Source organism: Theropithecus gelada, chromosome 3 (genome assembly GCF_003255815.1).
Source record: "Theropithecus gelada isolate Dixy chromosome 3, Tgel_1.0, whole genome shotgun sequence".
NCBI classification, from domain to species: Eukaryota; Metazoa; Chordata; class Mammalia; order Primates; family Cercopithecidae; genus Theropithecus; species Theropithecus gelada.
Window position 1 is genome coordinate 132759470 of NC_037670.1, and position 23264 is coordinate 132782733.

The window sequence follows — 23264 nt, forward strand, 5'->3', positions numbered from 1 at the left end:
TGAGGCAGGTGGATTACTTGAGCCCAGGAGTTTAAGACCAGCCTAGGCAACAGGGCAAAACCTCATCTCTACAAATAAATACAATAATTAGCCAGGTGTTGTGGTGCACCTGTAGTCCTAGCTACTTGGAAGGCTGAGGCAGGAGGATCAATTGAGCCTAGGAGATTGAGGCTGCAGTGAGCCATGATCACAGTACTGCACTATAGCCTGGGAGATCCTGCCTCCAAAAAAAAAAAAAAAAATTGAAAGTGAATGGAACATACAGACTGAAAATATATCTGCATATTGTATTCTTAAAACAGAAAATCTGAGCATTAGGAAATTTATAGCCAATACAAACACACACACAAAAAGCCACTTAGCAAACAAAATGAACCCCAGACAGCTGTAGCACTTTCACACTTGGGAACCTGGTTTGCAGTCTTGTGAATAGAAAAGCATATGAAAAGAATAATTAAAATATGTTAGAGACAAGTGTCAACGAACCTAGCTATACATATCCTCAATGAGAATATTAAATTTCCTTTGGGAAATTATTGAGAGTGGATTGTACCAGTCAAGAATGGGAAAGATCAAATTAAGAAATGGAGGCAACATTTCAGAAAGTAATGCAATCCCAGGAGTCCCTCAATACTATTATGGCCTTACTGGCATTCCTGAGACACAATAGGCTGGAAAGGACCTTGGATGGATGAGAATATTGATGCCCTTCAATACCCAGAGCGAGAGTGCCATCCTCTCATTACTCACTAACCTTACAGTAACACTTTTCCAGTACCACTGAGAACTGATAGCACTTTAAATGCTCAGAATTTCCCCTCCCAGCAATATAACAGACTACATATTCTGAAATCCAACTAAACACCTAAACATTCTAGAAAAATATAAAAGCCATGATTATAAAGGAATAGCTAAGCTATAAGTAACTAAAAGGGAAATATCAGAGGATAACAGCAAAGTGAAAACACGAATCCAAAAAGGTCACACTCTCTGTATGACATCCCCCCACCTTGCAAAGAAAATCCAAAGCCAACAAATTAATTTAAAGCAATTGTTTCCCTTAGAAACAAACATAAATCTTCTACAAAGATATGTGCCCTCAAAGCAGACCTTACAGAATTCATACAGATAAAGTCCCAACAAATATAATGTCCCAATTTTTAAAAAATTTGAATTACATGAAAAAGTAAGACATCATGAGAGAGAGCCAGCAGAATACACTGCACAGACCTGTCACGACTTCCTATGTTGGAATACTAAAATCAAAATATAAATTAAGTGTGCTATTAAAAGATTACAGAGGGAATTGAATACATAAACAAAGAGTATGAGACTATGAAATATGAAGTCGATTTGAAAAAGAACCAAAATGAACTTCCTGAAAAAAAAAAGATTTAAATGAAAAAATGTATTGTACAAGTAAACAAGCTAATAAGACACAGGTAAAAAGAGTTAATTAGAGAACTAGAAACCAAAGTTGAAACCACTACTGGACTGGAACAGAGACCAAAAAAGAGAGAAAAATACATTAAAAAATGTTAAGAATCATAAAGGATACAAATAAAGGACTAACATTTATAATAGGACCTCTAGAAAGAGATAACTGTGAAGATGAGGGAGAAATGATACATGAAGAAATAGTGCCTAAGAATTTTTCAGAATAGATGAAAAACACAAATTCACAGACTCAGGAAACCAAACAAATAAGCAGGATTCAACACACACACACATAAACAAACTCCAAGACACACACTACAGTGAAATTTCAAAAATCCAAAGGCAACGAGAAAATCTCAAAGAGCCAGACAAAGCACTGTGGTGGATAAAGAGAAGGAAAGAAGAAAAAGGAAGGATAAAATAGGAAGAAAGAAAAGAAAATTGAAAGAGGATTATATAAAAGAATGGAGAAAGACAAAGGAGAGAAAAAAAATACTTGAACAAGGAAAGCCAGACTCTCCTTAGAGGTAAATGCAGCTAACAGTCTGAGGATGCTTTTGAGGTATAGCTAGCTGAACCTGAAATCCTGACATTAAGCTGAAAGGCTAATGTGTTTCCAGACTGGTAGTGCCTCTGACTCCTGATAGCAAAATAAAGCCTTCCTTAAGATAGGTCTCAGGATTCCCAAATATTAAGTTCAATCTATTATAGCCACATAAATAATATTCCCAAACAACTACAAAAACTAGCCACCACAAAGCAAAATCAGTAGAACAAGAGATCAAGATGCCCAAGAACCACAGATAATATAATTATCAGATATTAATGTAAAACTACTATCACTGAAATGGTTAAAAAGTAAGAGTGGTAATAAAAACTCACAAAGGAATGTATAATGAAATATTGTTTGACTTTACAAGGAAGAAAATTCTGGTGCACGCTACAACACGGATAAGCCTTGACTTTGCTAAGTGAAATAAGCCACTCACAAAAAGACAAATACTGTATGATTTCACTTACGTGAGGTACCTAGAGTAGTCAAAATTATAGAGGCAGAAAGTAGAGTGGCCACAGGAGCTGGAGGAGAGGAGATTTGTTTAATGGGTCTAGCATTTCAGTGCTGCCAAATGAAGAGTTCTGGAGATTGGTTGCCTGACAATGTGAATGTATTTATCACAACTGATGGGTGAACTTAAAAAGATTTTAAAATGGTGAATTTTATCCTGTTTTATCCTAATTTATATTCCTTATTATTCAACTTTCTTGATATATATTGTGGTTCCTACATCAGTGAATTCAAGTCTTTCATCAATTATAGAAAAATCTCAGCCATTACTTTTTTGAAAATTGCCTCTCCTCCATTTGAAACACTAACGAGACTAATTTAAACACATGTGTTTTTTTTATGACTTAACTTCTATGACAGAGTTTATCTGTCAATTGGTGTACTTCATAGGTTCTAAGAAATTCTGTCATCATCCTCCTGAATGTCGCCTTTTCCCCAACTTTCTTTCCTCTTTTTCTCTCTGGAACTGGAAGTACAATCAATCCTCATTATTTGCAGATTGCATATTTGCAGATTCACCTACTTGCTAAAATCTATTTATAACCTCCAAATTAATCTTTTATGGTCATTCATTGACATGCTCAGAGTGGCAAAAAATTTGAGTCACCTGATGTACATGTTCCTAGCTGAGGTCAAACAAGGTGATGCTCTGTCTTCTTGCTTCAGCTCTCATACTGTAAATACATGTCCTTTTTGCTATCTATTTAGGGCTCTGGTTTTGTTTTTTTGCATTTTTATGCTTTTTCTTGGTGATTTCTCTGTTTACAGTGGCCCCCAAACATAGTACTGAAGTGCTGTGTAGTGTTTCTTGGTGCAAGAAGGTTGTGAAAATCCGTGTGTTAAATAAGCTTCATTCAGGCATGAGTTATGGTGCTGCTGGCCATGAATGTGTTAAGTGAGGTGCCTTTAAACAAAAACACACATAAAACAAAGTTATATATTGACTAATTAATGAAAAATTGTGAACAGATGCTCACAGAAACTTTTTATTTCTCCTAGGAACAATGGTTCAGTATTCACTAATCCAGTATTCACAGTGGCTTTATAGAACATAACTCTTGCCAATAATGAGAAGTGACTGTATGAGAACATCTTCTATCTTCTCTATATCTCATTTTCTCTTTTTTATTTTCTATTGTTTTATCTCTCTGTGCCACATGATAGATAATTTATTTTGACGTAATTTCTGGGTCACTATTTGCCCTTTAGCTGCACCAAGTGACTACTGAAGTATTGAGTTTTACACTTCGGTTATTTGTTTTTCTATTTCTATAAGTTTTATTTGGTTTCTTTTCAAGTCGTAAAAGTCCCTTTTTGGGTTTCCTATTCTCTGTAGATTTGATCAAGCTTATTTTTCATTTATTTAAAAATAGTAAGCATACTTTACAGTTATTTTATAGTCTGTTTCTGGTAATTGAACATCTGAAATTTTTGAGGATCTGGTTTTGTTGTTGATGTAGCTACTGTTTCTTGTTCTTGGGGTCTAGTTTTCTTGTGTGATTGGTCATCTTTTGTTGAGACAGGATGTTGCTCTGTTGCCCAGGGTGAGTACAGTGACATGATCATGGCTCACTGCAGCCTCAGCTTCCCGGGCTCAAGTGATCCTCCTGCCTCAACCTCTTAAGTAGCCAGCACTACAGATGCACGCCACCATGCCCATGCTTGATCATCTTTGACCACGTGTTCCTCATTGCATTGAAAAATTATTTGCAAGAATAATTTGAATCAAGGATAAAGGATAAACACATATCTTTCTCCAAAGATATATGTTTGTTTCTATCAGGTACTTGGGAGTACCAACAATATGGCATTGCCTTAAACCTAGTTCAAGGCTTGAGGTTCTGCGAACAACCCAGGGAATCAGACTTGGGTTGTAATCCTATGTGAGGACTGTCCCAAATCTGGTTCATCCTTTTCCAAAGAGTGTAGCACTTTGGAGTCCTAGCCTATTGAGGGAAGGATTTCCTATTTCTGGGGGCTCCAGGCTTTGACTTCTATCATGATGCCACTTGCTCTGTGAATTATTCAAAGTGAAAATTCAAAAATTGACAACTGTCAAGAACCCTGATAGAAAAAGTTTCTTCTGCTCTATTCACCTCACTGGTAAATATTTTCCTTTCAACTCTGGCCTAGTAATTCTCTACTCTCTTGTCAGGGCTTTTATACTTTTAAGATGTTGATTTTTATATATTACCTAGCTTTTTTAGAGGGTTGTCCAAATAATCTAGCCCTCAATTACCAGAAAAAGAAAACCAGCTTTTTTTTATTTCTTTTTTTTTTTTTTTTTTTTTTTTTGAGACAGAATCTTGCTCTGCATCCCAGACTGGAGGGCAGTGGCACAATTATGGCTCACTTCAGCCTTGAACTCCTGAGTTCAAGCGATCCTCTTGCCTCAGCCTCCAAAGTAGGTAGAACTACAGGTGTGTGCCACAATGCCTATTTTATTTTTATTTTTTATTTTTTGTGGAGACAGGGTCTCAAATTTTTGCCCAGGCTGTTTTCAAACTTCTGGCTTCAAGTGATCCTCCCACCTCGGCCTTCGAAAGTGCTGGGATTACAGGCTTGAGCCACTGGGTCCAACTGAAAAGGTTGCATTTAATTCAGCCTCTTCTATCTCTTCTGCTTAAGGTGAAGGCCATTCCTACTTTTTCTTTGTGGCTTATTTATTTATTTTTATTTTCTACTGACAAGGTCTCACTCTGTCATCCAGGTTAGAGTACAGTGGCATGATCATGGCTCACTGCAGCCTCAAATTCCAGAGTTCAAGCAATCCTCCCACCTCAGGTCCGGAGTAGCTGGGACTACAGGTGTGCACCACCGCTCCTGGTTAATATTTTACATTTTTTACAGGGATGGGGGTCTCACTTTGTTGCCCAGGCCAGTCTTGAACTCCTACCTTCAACTGATCCCCCCTCTTTGGCCCCCCACCCAAAAGTGCTGGGATTATAAGCATGAGCCACCATGCCCTTTTCCTGGCTTAATTCCTCATCTTCTGTGTGTAATCACTCAAATGGGAGAAGACATATCTCCAGAAGAATAAGCAGCAGGTATAAGGCACACACTTTCTCAGGGCAAAAAGGTTAGTTCTGCATGGCTGGGAAGGCCTCAGGAAACTTAGGATCATGGTGGAAGGTGAAAGGAAGCAAGGCACCTTCTTCACAGGGTGGCAGGATGGAGAAGTGAGTCTGTTTGTGCTTGTTTTTATTCTTTTTAACCTTACATTAATGTTATAATCATAACTCTTTACTATTTACTTTTAACAAACTCTATAAATGATATATGATTTTATTCCCATTTTGTATATGAGGAATTGAGGCACAGAAAGATTAAGCAACTTGCCCAAAGTTCCGGGCTAGCAAATAGTAGTTCTAAGACCAGAATCTAGGCCGCCTATCTCTATCATAAATGCTCCTGAGTACTGGGTTACTCTCCCTCTCTTTTGTATGTATATAATATCACATTTCATAAATAAAAAGAAGTCAGCCATGGTGGCTCATGCCTGTAGTCCCAAGTTCTCAGGAGGTAAAGACAGAAGGAATGCTTGAGCTCAGGTGTTTGAGTCCAGTTTGGGCAACACAGAGAGACCCTATCTTTAAAAGATATATAAAAGAAAATACAAAGAACTGAAAAGGAGAAAAATGCTTGGCACTAATACCGTAAGGACTAATGCCATTCAAACTATTTTGCAAGAAGATTAAACATACGTATATAGCTATATATGTGTCATTGTAATGAAAAATAACATCAAAAAGTTAATAATCACTTGCCTGTGTTACTTTTACTCTCTTCACATTTTTCTTCATTTTTCCCAATTGTCTGCAGTGAATATGTATTACTTTTAAACTCAAGGGAAGAAAATAATACTATTTTAAAATACTTTGGCCCACAGCTTTTTTTATTTAATTGCATATCCTAAATCACATGGTAAACTGCATAAGAAGCTAATTATATCTTGCCTGGGAGATGAAAGACAATTTTGAGTATTACTGTGATCCAAAAAGGGCCTTCACTGTGTATCCAAAGGCAAATAGTGTCTTAAATTCAACAAAAAAATGTTAAGGGCTAGTAAAGAGTTGCTTTGAGCTGGTCTTACCATTGGTTTTGACCATTTTTCTTTTCTTTTCTTTTCTTTTTTTTTTTTTTTTGAGACAGAGTTTCACTCTTGTGCCCCAGGCTGGACAGCACTGCAATGGTGCGATTTTGGCTCACTTCAACCTCCGCCTCCCACGTTCAAGTGATTCTCCTGCCTCAGGCTCACAAGTAGCTGAGATTACAGGCATCCACCACCATGCCAGGCTAATTTTTTGTATTTTTAGTACAGATGGGGTTTCACCATGTTGGCGAGGCTGGTCTCAAACTCCTAACCTCAGGCTAGCCGCCTGCCTCAGCCTCCCAAAATGCTGGGATTACAGGCATGAGTCACTGCGCCTGGCCTGCCTTGACCATTTTTTATGTGACTTTAAGGCAATCTCATCCTGTCTAAGGCAGATAGGTACCCTGGGCTCCTCTGTCTATAGCCACCCCATTAAATAAGGAGAGACACAGAGGGAATGTAATGCAACAATCAATAAACAGACTTCACAGTGCAGAGATTAGTTGCCTGACTAGCAAGTTTAGACAAACAGTCCTTAAATGGGAGTGTGAGGTTCCTGCTGACATTCAGGAAAGCATCTGAGGCTGTGAAGGGGTGCATGGTAACTGCAAATTGTGTGGTGCTAAACCCACAGAGTCACAGAAGATCTGCATCAGTTTTGCTTTCCAGAGGTGGGAGATTTTGCTTTCCAGAGGAACAGAGATTTTTTTTTGAATGTAGAAAAACACTCTTTAGAAACAGATAAATGTAGAGTTTGGTAGCATTATCCAGTCAAGGAAACACTAACGAGGCTGGATGCAGTGGCTCATGCCTCTGATCCCAGCACTTTGGGAGGCTGAAGCAGGAGGATCACTTGAGTTCAGGAGTTTGAGACCAGCCTGGGCAACAAAGTGAGACCCCATCTCTATTTTTTTTTTAATTAAATTAATTTTTTTTAATTAGCCAGGCATAGTGGCACCCATCTGTAGTCCCAGCTACTTGGAAGGCTGAGGCAGGGGGACTGCTTAAGCCCAGGAGTTCAAGGCTTCAGTGAGCTATGATTGCACCATTGCACTCCAGCCTAGGCAACAGAACGAGACCCCATCTCTAAGAAAGGAAAAAAGAAAGAAAAAAGAAAACCCTAAACTAACAGGGCAATCTGTAGAGAGACCCTGGCATCTAAATACTAGCACTGAGCCTCCAGATTAAGCAAGGGCAGCAACAGCAGGCTCCGTTCGGAGCATCCCAAGGTTAGTATCATTCTCTTAAAAACTTAATATACCAAAAACACCCCATATTGACTCTGTAAAGTAATTACCCCCAAATTACCCACTATGAATTTCTAGGCAAACAACCAGAAAAGCACTGTGGAACACTCACATTTCAATGACCTCTCTCACCACCTGCTCCTCTTCTTTCATTTACTAGTTTGTGAATTGGAGGAAATCACTAACTTTCCCAAAGTTTCAGTTCCCAACTGGTAAGAGGGATATAATTATACTTGCCTCACAGTGCTGTTGTGAAGATAAAATGGCACAGTGGCTATAATGCCCACCACAGTGTCCTGCAGAGGCTCTGGAAGTGGGTTCCAATGTAGTCCCATCTACAGCCACTGAGTCACACCACACACATGTGTGTGCGAGCGCGCACACACACACACACACACATATACACATACCCCTGAATGTTGCCTAGGCAAACGGCCTTCTAAAGTCACTCCTGTCTGGCTCAGGACCTCCAAAATCAAGATTAAGAATCCAAACATATTAAAGTGAGAATTGGGAGTTATTTTCACTTCAGATTTCATTTAAAAATAACAAATTACAAAACAGTAGCTAGAAAGGGAACCTGCTAATGAATATTCATTAACACTGCTAACCAGAAATAAAGACAAAAGCTGTCTTTTCTTGTAACATTAAAGTGAAAACAAATAAGATACGGAGAAGGCAGCAGGAGAGCCAGAATGACACTTCTATTGCAGGGATGAGGGAATTTGATATAACTTATGACAAGGCCTTGGTAACCCCTGGGAATTCTAATGAACACAACCCCTGCAGACTTCAATGGAGTTCCATCTTGAACATCCAAGGGCAGTCATTTGGCTTATGGTGAATAGATCTAACTCTTGGCTTCCTAGCCAAAGAAGATTGAGAAATTTGAATAAAAATTAAGAACAAGAGCTTTTAAAATGTTTCTTTTTAATGAAGTATAGTCCCATACTTCATTAACTTCAGTATATGCTGAAGACAATTATACATCGTCCTTGAGCCAAGAACCTGGGGAAATATAAGAAATAAAAACTGGAATTTCTTCATGGTTTTATGTTGGGGATGTGTGCTTGGTTTTTTCTTCTGACTTTCAAAGGAGTCCGAGATGGGTAACTGAACTTCCTACTCTGAAAAATGACCATCATGATAACATACCATTAAGAGTCAGGACTTTGAAGTGGTGCATTTGGTTTAAGAACAGGTTGATGAGAACATGCGGTATTTGATTTTCTGTTCCTAAGTTAGGATAAGAGTCTCTAGCTCTTATAAGCGGGAGCTAAATGATAAGAACTTATGAAAACAAAGAAGGAAACAGCAGATACTGGGGTCCATTTGATCGGGGAGGGTGGGAAGAGGAAGCAGAAAAGATAACTATTGGGTACTGGGCTTAATACCTCGGTGATGAAATGATATGTACAACAAACCCCCAAGACACGTGTTTACCTATGTAACAAACCTTCACATGTGCCCCCAAATCTAAAATAAAAGTAAAAAAACCCTAAAAATTACAATTAAAAAAAGAGGAGATTTTCTTTGATCCAGTCAAAGAAAAACAAAAAGAAAACCAAAAACAAAAAACAGGTTGCGGGTGAACTGGCAGAAAAAAAAGTAAAGAATTGTTGAAGGGCACAAGATGGGTTGGGGGAAAGAAAAGCTCCAAGTTCCATATGAATTTGAAGGTTGTATTTGAACTTTTAAAAACCTGAAAGTAGCTAAAAAAATCCATCAGTTCTGTTAGAGTCCTCTTCAAAGGAAAGGAGATTTGACAGAGGAGATTTGAAGGCAGTGATAGAAGTAAAAATAAAAAACCTTTTCATGTTTTTACCTCAGGCGCTTAAACTGCCCTTGTATTACAGCACTTTCCTCACTGTAAAGTATTAATACATATGAATCCTGAGCCTCCTGTTAAAACACATGCTCTGATTCAGCAAGCAACTTTGCTTTTCCAACAAGCTCTGGGTGATGTCCACACTGCTGGTTTATAGACCACACTTTTAGTAACATGTAAAGGTGAGTTGCAGTGCCTACTGTCGGTTCATCACACTAGAATTTGGAAGTTTGTCCCCTAAGCCCAGTTTTTGTGCTTGGCAGATACTAGCTTGCCCTAGTTATCTCATGGGTTATCGTGAAGCTGAAATTAAACAACATGCCAAGTGCTTTATGAAATGTGAAGAACAAAGAATAGTATGATCACCATCATGAAAAAGATCATAAAAGACAAATGACTTTCTGAAGGACCCCAACATAAGAGGCAAACTAGACTCAAAATCTGTATCATCTGATCTTAAGCAAGTGCTTTGTACTCTAATGTGTTGCAATTTAAGGCATTATGAGGAACAGATCACATTTATTTCCATCTTGCATTTGCCTCCCTGTCTTAATGTATACATTACATTGAAAATGTACACACTGGGATGATTCAAACCCTTGTATTTCCTTAGAGGGGCAGAGATCACTGCTGCTGTACTGCCCTCTGATGCACTCCAGGAGTCAATCATAACACTCAATATACCTACAGTCTAATAACACCACTGTTAGCCAGGTAAACATAAGGGAGACCGGTATAAACGCCCAACCACATGAGAGAATTTCAGAGATGGGACACAAAATGTGGGCTAATCAAGGAAGACTTTGTGGAAGAAAAGCATACGTTTTGAGGTGTGCTCAAATGAGAAAGGTTTAGGTAGCTTAGAAGAAAGGCAAGGCTGATGCTGAGCAAAATCACAGTGGCATCTCCAATGAGTTAGTCATCCTGCACACAGTGTCAAGGACTATATTTAATACCCAGAAATAATCCTACAGGTTAGAACACGGAGGCCAACTCAACTGATGTAGTAGACTAGTTCAATAATTAGAAAGGAGAGAGCCCTGGAATACCAGGGTAAGGACTGTAGATTTTATTCTTCATGGGATGGAGGGCCATTTGAAGAATTTTTAGCTTGGCAGAAACAGAAGGAATGAAACTGGGTATTTAAATGGAATGTATCGGAGAGAATACGGAAGGCATGAGAATAAGTAAGTACACCTTTACAACTTATATTTACAGCAGTGGATCCATTTAATCAAGTGAGATCTTGAAACATCTGTCTATCTATGGAGAGAGAGGAAGGGAGAGGGAGAAAGAATATGAATATAAATACGAATATGAATATGTAAGCAGAGCTGTTTTAGGTCTGAGTGTGATGGGGCCCCTAGGCTGAGCTGTCAGGAGTGGAACCCTCAGGTCTGCTTGGTTTCTTTTGAAAGAATTCACTGTAATGTGATAAGTATATAAGGATGCAGGAACTAGAAATGCAAAGGAAAACTACACAGACATGTTTTATGAAGGAAGAATAGATCACCCAATGGCTCCAATAGCTCTAGAGCCAGGCATTTTGGCTTCTAGTCCATTGTTCTTCATCTACATCATTCTGACTCTGCTGCTTACTACTTGACAAGACATGCCAAGGAGAAAATGCAAAGTCCAATACACTTATTAGTAATTTAGAAACTTCTTAGACACTTCCTTTTATCTTCCAACACTGAGGTCTTAAAACAGCATTTAGTCTAAAAATCCAGTCCCATTTCCATTCTTTAATCTTATCTCTAAGCAATTAATTGATTGGAAAATAATTTATTCTTCAAAGTTGCAGACTTCCTGTTGTTGTTCCAAAGCCTTTCATAGTGATCTAATACTTGTGAGTATTTTAACAATGTCATCACAAGATCTGATTCACAAAAGAGATTACATTGGGCACAAATAAGTGGCCCAAGATAGAAGGCATTAATTTATTTTCATATAGAATATACAGATGGCCTACAGAAAGACTGAAAACTGTGATAATAATAACTAGCATATTTATAAACACACATAAAGACACCTATTCAATGAAAGAAGACTTGTTGTTACACGTTCAGAAAAGCACACAAGGTGTGTTTGCACACAAAGATACTATGAGAAAGTTATAGAGAAAATGAAAGTAATTATTTTCTTTCACTTGCAGAACAAAACATATGTGTTTGAATTTCTAGGAGGCATCATTTCTGAAATCACAGAGTTCAGAGTTCTTAAATACTCTGGGAAGCATCTCAGTAACTCAGGACTGAATGTTCTCTTCTTTTTTGAAGATTTTCAGAAGTGTATATTTTACAAGCCTCTTCCAGTGTTTTACTGTCAAGAGCAGAGGAGTTCTCCTGATACAAATCTAACTATCTTCCTTCTTTAATGTATGTCCATTTCCTCTTGTTCTATCCTCTGAACATGGGCAAAAAATGTCCAATATCCTCCTCACGAAAGATTTCCACTTATTTGATGACATAAGGTAAGTTATGCCTCAATTTTCTTATCCTAAACAATTCCAGTTCCTTTAACTTTTACTCAGAGAAGTTTCTCCTCATTCCTTTAATCACTTTGGTTTCCCTTTGGAATCCTGTCCAACTTCTCCACATATCTTATTAATGGGGACTAACAGTAAGGAATTATTTAAAATTGCAAGTGATGCATCTTTTATTAACCTCCATATTCTACTAAAGCAAATGTTGTAATAAAAATGACATTAAAGTGTGCTCTGTATTGTCCAGTTGGTCAGAACTGGTGCACTATTTATGGGTTACTTATAGGTAATTACTGGTAATTATAATAATAGCTATGATGCAGTGAATGTTTCCTATGTTCCAGGTACCGAATACTCTGCTGTTAAATCCTGGCAAGAACTCTAAAAGGTAGGTATTTTTACCCTGATTTTTTATAGTAAGGGCCTGGGCTACATTGTCACAGATCTTGCTTGTGATTCCAGGGCCAGTACCTTATAACAGTACTATGAAGACAGGTAATCCCATCCTGATACACACACACGCTACATTGCATGGCCCACGTACAGTGATTGCTGCAGTTCAGGTTTCTCTGGAACCAGACTCTGAGATGAAGATCTGCAGGCAGGAATTTTATTGGTGAGGGCTCCTGAGCACAACCCCAAGGGGAGTGTGCAAAGCAGGACAAGGGAGTCGGAGAAGTTGGGCCGTGGTGCTGTGGTGCTGTCACAATGAAAGCCTCAGCCAACCCATTGTCCTGAACTGAGTCAAGAGCCTTTGTGTCCCCAAATCGACCACGCATTGAATGCACATGGGCCTGGGGCAAATAGTATAATCTTGGGTGAGGCAGCTCTGATTAGCTGAAGGCAGAGGACAATCCCCAAAAGGAGGGACCCAAGTGAGCCATCAGCTGTCAACACTCCAAGAAGCTGGAGAAAGAGTGCTTCAGTCAGGAAAGGGCAGGGGATCTGAGTGGCACATCACAGGTCCACCACAGTGACTGTATGTTCTGATCCCCAACTCAGGATGTGGCCCTGTGAACCTGTTTATGGATTCTGAGTTACAGATTATATCATTTTAAGGCCAAATAAGTCAAAGAAATCAGACTGACGGGAGAAAAGAACTTCAAATACTGCTTTGGTTTATGTGTAGGACAAGAGGAATATATCTCTTTCCTCTTAGTCTCTCTCTTTGCCTCTTTCTGTCTTTCTTTGTCTCTGTCTGTCTTTCTCATTTACATTCTCTGTGATACATACATACTAATATGATGACACTAAATAAAACATGAAACCTCTGACAGCAAGGAGAGGAAACAGAAAAGGAGAGACAATAATTTGAAATACTGGTAACAGATAGTTATTATCCAAGTGGATATTGGGATTTTTGAATAGTTCTATCGATAATGTACGTGTCCTCTAAATGAAGGACGTTTATGTTACGTTGGGTGAACAGAACCCTGTTAGTAGTTCTGCATCCTCAATCTTTTTTTTACCTCAATCTTTCCTCATAGCTCTTATATATTAAAAGATATAATTGCCTTAGGATGGTTCTTGCCTAAAACAAACAGCACAAATACTTATACTATTGATCGTGAAGAGGAAGTTGCTTTATTTTTCCATTTTAATGTAATAAGAACAATAAACATGTTTTTAAAGTTTAAGATCAAAATTATTTATTATTTATTGTTATCTACTTATCCATTATGGAGATGCTTTTAAAAAGCTAGAAAGTCAACAACTGGCAAGAATGGTTTTATTAGGGCATGAATTTGAAATAGATCCCCAAGGGAAAATGAATCCAGCTTATATTATGAGAAAATGTGAAGAGTCATTAATTCATATTATGCTGTCGTGCTATTTTATTAACTAAGGCAAAAACAAATTCTCTAGTCACCATTCTCATTTTCACATGAATAGCAAGGTATTAGTTCAGTAGCTGGGGTTCAAAAGTTAATAATAAACCTGAATCAAGAATAATTTCAAAAGTACCCAGACAACAAAAGGCAGTGGAGAGTGAAAATTGAAATGTAGCAGGACATTATCTGATTAGAAATCTGTTGTCATTGTCCTCCACCAAAACGGCCCACAAATTGCTGATGTAAAGTCTACAATCTCTATTATGGGATTGAATTTGTACCCAAAGTTAGTGGCTCAGCATTTCCTTTCCTCTTTCTTTTTAAAACCCCACATTATAAAAGGGCATATGGCAACACATTTTACTGTTAAATACGATCTGAGCCTGTTGGAATACTGCCCATTCAAAGTGTCACCCCAGCAACTTACCCATGCCTTCCACTTCCCAACAGGAGTTTTCCCATACAACCCTCCTCTTGCAGAATGCTGTGCTCTAACCGCAGGGTACAAGGAAGGCAGTCTCCAGTGCTATTCCAAGCTCTCAATACTTCTAAGTGGCAACTCCAAAACTAACAAAAATTGCATGCATTGCTTTGTTTGCACAATGACACTTACAATACTCACTTTTCCAAGCAGAAAGCAGTCACCTAATACCGTTGCATTCTGTCCTTCACCCACGGTAAGAGAGTGCAGAAGAAGATCACCACCAAGTCAGATAACAGTGGTGAAAGCTGACCTCCCCTTTCGCAGCCATCATACCATCTTGTGTTCATAGTCTGCAATAGTTTCCACATCTATTAATCCCTGCTCATACTGTTGCTCTACCCAATGTAGCCAAGCGATGCATGGGGCAACCATTTAGCAAATGCCAATGTCTCCCCACAGCACTCACCCCTTATCCTCAGCATGCTACTTCCACTGCCAGTTCCACAAACTGTCAAGGGTCTCATGTTTTGGAGACATCATATTAGTGTGTGTCTATCATGCAGTGAATATGAGTAAGACAGAAAAAGATTCATAGAGAGAGAGAAAATAGAAAGGCAAAAAGAGAGACTGAAACAGGGAGAAATATTCTTTGTGTTCTGTGCATAAATAAGTAGAAACTTCTTTTGTTACTGGCAGCTTTCGGGATGAGTGAATCATGTTTTGTACACGCACCCTGATAATTTACAGCCCACTGGTTTCACAGCAAAGACTGACCATTCTGTGGACTTCAGAGAACAATCATTGTCTTCAAGACCACCTACAACTTGCATGCATGTGCCGTCTTCTAAATTATACTAATGCAGCGTTTCCATTAATTCATCCTCTATACATAAAACTCACAGTAGATTGCAATGTAATTGACCAAATCAGAAATATCTTGTGCTTTCTGGATGACTGTAGTTAACCACGATTTATTGTGTATTTCAAAATAGCTAGAAGAAAGATTTCTAATGTTCCCAACACAAAGAAATGATAAATGTTTGAGGTGGTGGATATACCCAATTAATCTGATTTAATCATTACACAGTGTATGCATGTATCAAATATCACCTGTAAATATAACTAATTTGTATATGAAATATGTATAATCATTATGTATGAATTTAAAAATGAACACAAAAGGTAATATCCTGTGCCTAAAAGTGTTGGTTTTAAAGTCACTGATGTCTTTTTTAACTAGAACTTAAACACAGGTGGTTTGATTCTGTACTAATCTTTCATTTCACTGGTAAAACCAGTCTAGAAAAATAAAGGCTGCCAAAAAAAAATCCATGTTAAAAATTAAAAACTATAAAATTTAAAAATAATAAAGCCTTAATCAGAGCCTCAAGTGTTAAAAGAGAATCTGATTGTTGCATCTAGAGTGATTAACCAAAGCAACTGTCATTGGTGTGAACTGATTTACTTAATTCAATTCCCTATTTTAAGACATATAGATAACTTCACAGCTCAATAAAGATTTAGAATGAGAGAAAAAAAAATGATGAAGTGGAAAAGACAGAATGAGATTCAGGAGACCAAGGCTTTGGTTCCAGCTGTTAGTTAAGTAAGTTACTTAATTTTGCCTCAAATTATTTTTCTTGTGTATGAAAAAGCAACAGATTTGTGGATCTTAAAGTTCCTGGAAAGATGGTAGTGAACTACAGAGAGTAAAAATGGAGCATTCTGTAGCTTTCCAATGGGTATTAAGGAAAAAAATCAGTAAGCTAATTAAGATCACAGTAATCAAATAAAATTCACTCAAAATAGTACTATTGTAAGTATTATTTGAATTTGAAATTTTTACCCCAGACATTCCCTCAAAGAAGGCTGTGAGAATGAATTTCAGCAGTCTAACTTGGGTGAACTTGCTCTCAAACAGTGCAGGCTCTGTTATAACAGGCCTCAACCATGTCCTGGGTGGATGCTGAGAAGCCCCAAAGGGAGGGGCCCTAACACCATCCCACTGAAGAATGCAAGAAAGACCCTCTCAGTCTCCCATAAGCAAAGCTGAAACACTGGACAGAGCAATGAAAGTGAGAATTTGACAAGGACTCATGATTGACACTGAAAAAGAATGACATTTTAGAAAGTAAAGTTCCTTTCTTAAATAATTGCTGTAGCTATTTTGAATTAAAATGGAGAATAGCACTGGCTTGTTACTGTCCTCGACTTTAGGGTTTACACTGTTTGTTAAAGACTGCTTTGAATTTCATTTTATCAAACTGGAAAGGTCACCATATTTGTCTCTAGGAAAAAAATCATAATTTATTATGCCAAGAAAATAAGAAGAAAAACTACAGATACAAAAACAGCAGATAATGTCAGAATAAAATGAAAATAGAGAATATGGTAAGTGGTAAATAAATGAATAATACTGAAGGCCTAAATACAAAATCAAATGTATAATTAAAAAAATATTTTTAACCATTGCCCATAACTCCCAAGTGAACGTTTCTAGTTCTGAATCTTCCCCTTACCTCCGCACTTAGCTGTCTGATGGATATTTCTATCTAGATGTCCCTTATATACTTCAAAGTCCTTCCCTTCCCAAGAATAAATCTGCTTCTCTCCTAAATTCCCCTTCTGGTATCATCATGTTCTCAGTCACCCACGTCAGAAATCCAAGAATCCCAAGTCCTGACATTTTCCTACTTCCCATGCCCAATCAACTGCCAAATCCAGCTCTTTCAAATTCCCCTTTCTTTCTCTATTCAATGCTGCTTCTAGCCAAATTCTAGTTGTCCTAGCTCTCCCCCATATAATTACAAAAAGGGTCTTTCCTTCCTTCAATATTGCTCTAGTTCATTCTCTATACTTCCTCCAGCGTAATACACATAAAATGCCAATGACTTCCAGCTGATAACACCTCAGTGCTCCAGTGCTTCCTGCTCACCTTCCTTTCACACACATGCCATAACTTCTTAATTTCTCACATGGATTTCACACCCCTAACCCACTGGTCCTACCTGCAATACCCTTGTCCACCCTACTCTGCTCTTTACCTAACTCCTATTCCACTTTCAAGAGCCATTTTAGGGGACACCTCCTCTACGAAGCCTGCTTTTACACACAGCCCTCTGGCCCCAGACTGCATTAGCTGCCTTTTCCATTCTTTAATGTACCCTCAATATACTTTTATCATACAGAAGTTGGTCATATCTATTTATATGCTGTCTCTTACATTTGGCAGATATTCCTTGAAGAAAAGGACTTATCACCTTTGCTTCTTTAGAGCCTAGCAATATTTACTGAACTGAACTGAAAATAAATGAAACTATGGGGAAAAAACATATTGGTGGGTATGAGAGTATTTCTGAGGATTATAAATGTTTAGGAAAAGTAGAAATTGTTTTTCTTACTTATGCAAATAATACCTCAAGATTTACAAAGTGTTTTCATATAAGTTACATTGTTTGATCCTTAAAACAGCCAAAGAAGGTAGGGTAAGGCAGATATTGAGGCTGATAGAGACCCTAAATACATAAGAAATTTCTCCAAAAAGGGAAATATTATTGATTTTTAAAAGGTGTGTGTGTGTGTGTGTGTGTGTGTGTGTGTGTGTGTGTGTGTTCAGATAATTCTTCATAAGATCAGAGTTCCAACTTCAAATAAATTCCTGTTCGGTTAAAATAGCCAATTGGTTTCCTCCATATTTACTAAAAAGTTTTCCCAAAAAAGAAAAACTATCAATTGCTTATAAAAAATTTTCAATAACCTGTTTCCCTCTTTTCACTACTTTCTAAGTAGATTTTGGAAGACAGACCAGTTAATTCAGTCTTCTAAAGATAAAGAGAGAACTAATTCACTCTCACCTTCAGAAGGTCCACTGGGCTAGATACCTCCCAAATGTTTTTCTCATTTCTGAAGCTATCCCTTTTCTCAGGAGAATGCCAACAGCTAAGACCAGCTTTGGCCAAAGTCTTCAGCAAACAGGGGATAAAGAATGCTGAGGGAGAATATCACAAAGATTCCTGAAAAGGAAAAAAAAAAAAAAAACACAGGACAATGTAAATTGTTTTCGGTTAGCTAATTCTATTAAGCTGAGATTTCATCCCACTATAGTACTAAAATTTGACAAGGGGGACTTACTACATATCAAATTCCATGATTAATTTTAACCAAGCATTATCGTACGTAATGACATCAATGTCTAAGAAATTTTAAGCAACTTAATGGGAACAGGTAATGAAAAAAGGTAACATTATTCCAATTACATTGCAGTGTAGTACAGAAGGTCTGAATTACCCCTAAATAGCAGGAAGCAACGGTGTACCTAAATCAAAAAGAAAAAAAGGCACTTAATCTTATTCTACTCTAATGCTTCATGGGAATACAATGTGCTTCACAGTCACGTCAACAACAGGCCGTGGCGGGGAAGAATCTAATACAGACTGAAAAGAACAAACAATGAAGAACTAAGTATTTGATCAAGGTTGACAATGTCAAAGAGGAACTCAGCAATGCAATTATATTTTAGAGGTGGCTTTGAAGGCGGTAAGAAAAGAAAGCATCTGGAATAAAGGGGTTGCTGAACACACCATTATAAGGAACAAAAAGCATAAGGTTAAGGTGGAACAGAATAAAACCTTAATTAAACGGAAGCCAACTAACAGGCGTGCTTGAATATTATGTTTATTAAACATCTCACTTTTATGAGAAAGGGTAAAACCACAAAAGGAATGCTTCAAAAAGCTTCTTTTAAACCAGAACTTAGGGTCAGTCTGTAGTAAGAAGAGTAGAAACCATGAGTTCTAGACCTGCCTCCACCACTAACAGTATGACCTTGGGCTTGCTAAGTGCTTCTCAACCCTGCCTGTGCATTAGCACCACTGGGTGAGCTTTTAAAAAGTATCGATGGCTGGGCCACATCCAGACGAAATAAATCCCTGACCAATTAAATCAGAATCTCAGGTGGAATGGCACCCGTGTCATTATTTTGCAAAAGAAAGTCAGGGAAGATATTCTTTGATGACCCCTCTAGCTCTAACATTCTGTCTTTTCTACACTTTCAGCACCTGACAACTCATTTATTTAAAATAGATACAATTTAAATTGATAGTATCCAAAACTTTAAAACCCTACAGCAGTTCCCATTTTCAGGAGGCGGGAACTCAGGGTCAAGAGGTACAGTGATTTACACAAGGTCCAAGCAAAGCAGCAGCATGAGAATGGGGTCAGGTCTTCTAGGGAGGAGAAAGTCAAATGGACCATGAGCTGGGGCCAGACACAACTCTGTTTCAGGCTAGGCTGGGTATGATCCAAAGACATAAGCCACACTGACGAAGAGGAAATGATGAGGCTCGTGGCTCTCTGGGCAGGGATGCATAACCACAGGGTTCCTGCTTTTTAAGGAACAACAGGCCAGGTCCAGTGGCTCACGCCTGTAATCCCAGCATTCTGGGAGGCCAAGGTGGGCAGATACCTGAGGTCAGGAATTCGAGACAAGCCTGGCCAACATGGTGAAACCCCGTCTCTACTAAAAAATACAAAAACACCAGTAATGCCAGCTACTCGGAGGCTAAGGCATGAGAATCACTTGAACCCAGGAGGCAGAGGATACAGTAAGCCGAGATGGCGCCACTGCACTCCAGCCTGGGTGACAGAGCAAGACTCTGTCTCAAAAAAAAAGGAACAATAGCAGGCTGGGCACAGTGGCTCACACCTGTAATCTCAGCACTTTAGAAGGCTGAGGCAGGTGGGTCACCTGAGCCCAGGAGTTCGAGACTAGTCTGGGCAACATAAAGAAACTCTGTCTCTATAAAAAATACACACACACAAAAAATTATCTGGGTGTGGTGGTGCACACCTGTGGTCCCAGCTACTCTAGAGGCTAAGGTGAGAGGATGGTTTGAGCCAGTGACGAGCAGGCTGCAGTGAGCCAAGGCCATGCCACTGCACTCCAGCCTGGGCAACAGAGGAAGATCCTGTCTCAAAAACAAAAACAAAAACAATAGAAAATAGTAATCTTAGTAGCTAAACTACTGAGCACCTTCTATGAGCTAGACACTGTGCCAAGAAGTGCTTTCGTCCTCACAAGAACTCTCTGACCCAGGTACTATTATCATCGCCAATGTATCAGTGAGGAAACTGAAGCCGAGAGAGATGAGTCTTGTCTCAAAAATGATGGACCTCGAATTTTAGACTTTTAACAAAGCTACTCTCTCTCCCGACCATGCATTGCCTCAAAGAAATACAATTCCCTTGCAGGCTGGAAGCAAGGCTGCTCTGCCCTGATACCTACTTTGTCTTTTTTGTCTCAATGCATTCTCACACTGGAAAGTGGAAACAGAAGCCTCCTGGAGTCTCCACGGTGTGGTGCTTTCACATTTTCTCAGGCTAAACAATGAAATTTCTGTTGTTTGAGAGAGAATTAACATTTTACAGAATAACTTTTATTCTTACACAGACACTTCCAAATTAGTACGGTTTGGATGCTGAGATTTAATTACACTATCTTGGAGAAGTTCAGCTCAGGCAGCCATCAGAAGAGTCATCACTGAAAACTGCCCTAAATAACTCAGTCCATCATGACATCTGAGTTTAAATGCCTAACTGAAATCTCTGGAACATAATTCATAATTCATGTGTAAAAAAGTTTTCTAACATTCTTACATTCATCTTCAATCCTCTTAGAGAAGTATCCATGTCGCAGTTTGCTGTCCCATTTCATTTACATTAGGTAAATTATTTCTTTCATTTGTATAGCATTGTTATTTACTATAATAAAATCTAATTTACAAATATGTTGCATATGAAATATATTTTAAGAGGCTAATGCAAAAGCATTACTGTTTCTGACACCTTAGACATATCCTAATTATGCTGTGTCAGAATTATCTTCATAGCTCATTTTAATAATAATGTGAAAAGATGGTTTTCATTAGACACATCTGGGAAGAAATAGAAGAGTGGTATTAAAAAGAAAAACACAATTTTGGGAGACAGAAGGAGCCTGGAAGGTCACTAAATCTAACCATCTATCTGCCTATAGCCCATTCCATTTTAAGGAATTTATATGGAGCTGAATCTCTCTTCCTGTAGCTTTTACTTATTGCTCACAATTCTGGCCCTTGGAGCCACACCCAGGTTCATATTCTAATGTTAACTTCCCCAACCACAGCCCACTGTTCAGAAAAAAATAAGCTATTGTTTTGGTAGAGGTGCTGCGTGGATCAGGAGTGAGCACCTCAGAGGCTGGTGGATGACCCAGGAGGTAGCTTTGTGCAGAGATACGCTAGAACAAAGACAATAGTAAGACACGTTGATCAAACCGCTCTCTTTGGGATTTAGTTGGATGTTGGGAGTCAGAGGAGAACCTACTAAATATGCAGAGATAGCAGAAAGACCATATGTGAGACCATGTGAAAGGGGTCAGTCCCTTGAGGTCATCTCAAACCTAACTTTCTACTTTACAGATCCAAACTGGGCAGCTGTGCAGTAAGTCCCTCCTCCTTAGGGTGTTCTGAGTGAGCTGCTGTTTTCTACGGCCCAGAGTGCCCAAAGTCACACAGACTAAGATTACAGCACTACATTTACTGCCATTCTTATGGCTACATTTCAGACTGACAGTTAATATTCCCCTAATCTTTTTGTAAGTCTTTTTGTTAGAAATGAGTGAAGGCTTTATTTTCACAACATCAATATTTCACCTTCTTAGATTGGGTCCATTATCCCAACCTGCTAAAAACTTTTGACTTCCCAATCCTGTCCTTACAAAATATTCGTTATGCCATCATCTATGAATTAGACAAGAACACCATCTAGCATAACATTCATGCTACTAATAAAAAATTTAAAAGCCAACAACAATACCAAATTGGACACAATTTTAGAGAGTAAATAGTATAAAAATGTGAAAATCAAATTGTTAGTAAATAAAAATAAATTTACTTAAAATTAATAATTACCAATACTCTAAGTTGATTGCCAATTATCCTGAAAAATATAATAAGCTACATAAATGGATATGACCAAGCAATTCATTTGCTGGATAAAGGTGTTAACATTTACTCGTTAGAGATTGCAAAACCCAGAAGAATGAGGTTTCGGCATCATTAGAGAAAATGAGGCCATAGTTGAGATAATTGGCAACATGGACTTTGTAGCTGGAATAATTACCTGTGCAGTCGACCAAGAAGTTATGTTTGAGAAACATATTGCAAAAACAGAGCCAAGTTAGCTTCAACCTTCCCTGAGGCAATCATGGGAATTAGCAGAATCTGTCATTTTAGGTCATCGGTATCCCCTTGCCAAAGTGAAACTGTTCTCTGAAGAAGATCTCAACTGCCTTGTCTAATTTAGTTCTCAGTCAGCCTCACGGGATCTCTCCTTACGGTAAAAAGTCTCACACCGAAGAGCTTTTTAAGTTCTCCTGGCTGCTTTTCTTAGTTTTTCTGTCTCCACCATTACAGTCAGGTGCCACTTCTCAGGTGGTCAGTATGCCTGCCCAGAGCAATTTAACCCAGCCTCACTCCACTAATTGGATATGCCTGGTCCTCTCCAGGCTGACTCTGGGTAAAGTAAAACTGAAGTGCCTCAGAGGGAGGGCCTGATGCACCAGCCTATTAAAAAAGCACATGAGTGAATGTGTGAATTTCATGCCATCTCTGATGACCATTCAGAGGACTTTCTGGCTTGCTTCCTTCTTCTCGGCTGTGCTGAATGGGTAAACTTTTCCTTCAACAACTGATGTTGTAGACCCACTAGGTGCCACAAGAAATGCAACGACTCTAAGACTTAGCAGCTACTGCTCAAGAACAGAGATAGGAGATAATACCATTTTATGTTCAATGGCATTTGAGGTCATTTTT

At 38.5% G+C, this 23264-nt stretch overlaps 1 protein-coding gene across 5 annotated transcripts in view; it reads right to left on the reverse strand.

Annotated features, from left to right (window-relative positions):
- Positions 1-23264, reverse strand: part of NRCAM (neuronal cell adhesion molecule) — a 306610-nt gene that overhangs the window by 230624 nt on the left and 52722 nt on the right. For 4 of the 5 annotated variants that reach the window (XM_025379924.1, XM_025379923.1, XM_025379925.1 and 1 more), the window contains exon 2: positions 18267-18425. The gene's annotated coding sequence lies outside the window, so the exon portion shown is untranslated. Of the gene's footprint in view, positions 1-18266; positions 18426-20260; positions 20379-23264 lie in introns of all 5 variants that reach the window. The other variant, XM_025379921.1, reaches the window with a different exon arrangement.